The sequence below is a fragment of the Galeopterus variegatus genome, unplaced genomic scaffold, assembly GCF_000696425.1.
Source record: "Galeopterus variegatus unplaced genomic scaffold, G_variegatus-3.0.2 Scaffold5185, whole genome shotgun sequence".
In the NCBI taxonomy this organism is placed as follows: Eukaryota; Metazoa; Chordata; class Mammalia; order Dermoptera; family Cynocephalidae; genus Galeopterus; species Galeopterus variegatus.
In genome coordinates this window covers 70898-72245 of record NW_007731296.1, presented here as the reverse complement: position 1 = coordinate 72245, position 1348 = coordinate 70898, and the positions used below count along the sequence as shown (strand labels likewise).

At 47.6% G+C, this 1348-nt stretch overlaps 1 protein-coding gene across 1 annotated transcript in view; it reads left to right on the top strand.

Annotated features, from left to right (window-relative positions):
• Positions 1–1348, top strand: part of ADAM12 (ADAM metallopeptidase domain 12) — a gene marked incomplete at its 3' end in the record, with an annotated part of 93207 nt that overhangs the window by 21195 nt on the left and 70664 nt on the right. The window lies entirely within an intron of this gene.

Here is a 1348-nt window from a genome sequence, read left to right as displayed (position 1 = left end):
TGTGAGTCACTAAACTGGCTGAGTTTCAGCATCCAAGTGATTTGTAAATTATTGTTCATTTTCATGGCTCTGATGCTTCATAATTCCCAGTGTTAAAGATAGGACATTAGATATTAACGTTGAAGCTGCTGGCTTAATAAAAATTTAAAAGGGCCTCCTCTCATTAGGAAATGAAGTAAAGGAACTAATTTAACAGTGACCAAGGTGAGCTGGCACAGGCATGGGCTGGTAGGGGTTTGGCTGCTATGCTGTGGCAACAGTGCAGGAAACAATTACCCTCCTTTGCCGGACAAGCCAACCCTGGGCTTCAATCACAGCCCCTTCCTTCCAAATCACAATTAGAAGCCATCAGTTGGTTCTTATGTTCTCCCCAGGAAAACCATTTTGCTTTACTAATTTCCAGCTGCTTCAGCCTTTTACTGGATTTATTTATTGAGTTTGTGAACTAACAGCTTGTCTCCTTAAAGTCCTGAGTGGCTTTGGCCCATGGCACCAGCGTGTGGCTCTGGGGGAGGGAAAAGACACAAGGCCCTGGAAGGATGTACCAGCTCGAGTTAAAAAGCGAGATTGCATCCCGTACATCAGCCGTCACTGCGACGTCTTTGTGAGTTCTGCCTGGGATCGTGGAGGACACACACGTGCAGCACACACGCACAACGCACACGCGCAACAACGGCTCGGTCCTGCCTGTCTCTTCTTCAGAGTAGCTTCCCTAATTTCCACTCCAACAGGCAGGGAGCGGGAGTTCCATTTCCTCAGATCTTCCCCAATGCTTGATGTGTCTCATTTGTTTGAAGCATTGACCCCTGGAGTATAACAGCACACAGAGCTGTTCTTCCGCCCTCGCCCCGCTGCAGTCCCACCTGGGTAAAGATGGCATCGAGCTGGGCAGCCCCTCCCAGGCTTCTCTTCACTCCGGTGCAGGCAAATGCACAGGAGTGGGGCAGCTGTTTGTCCATTTTTATAAAAACAGGGTCACTCATCCACTTCACTCTACAGCTCGCCTCTGTCACCTGACCCTATATGTCACTCCATGTCAGTAGATACAGACCCAAATCCTTGAGTGAACATGCACATGCAATTCTGCATATGCACCTTCCTTTTAAAAAGCATCTTTGGGGCTGGTGGGTTAGCTCAGTTGGTTGAGCTTGGTGTTTCCACACCAAGGTCAAGGGTTCAGATCCCCATACCGGCCAGCTTCTAAAAAGCATTTTTGACATCCCACGTATATAGCACTATTGAACTTTGAAATGCCTGCTAATCTGAGAAGTGAGGGGGGAGTCTTGTTGTTTGAATTTGTTTCTCTCCAGTTATTTGTTCATTCACTAACACTCCTTGAGCACTTCAT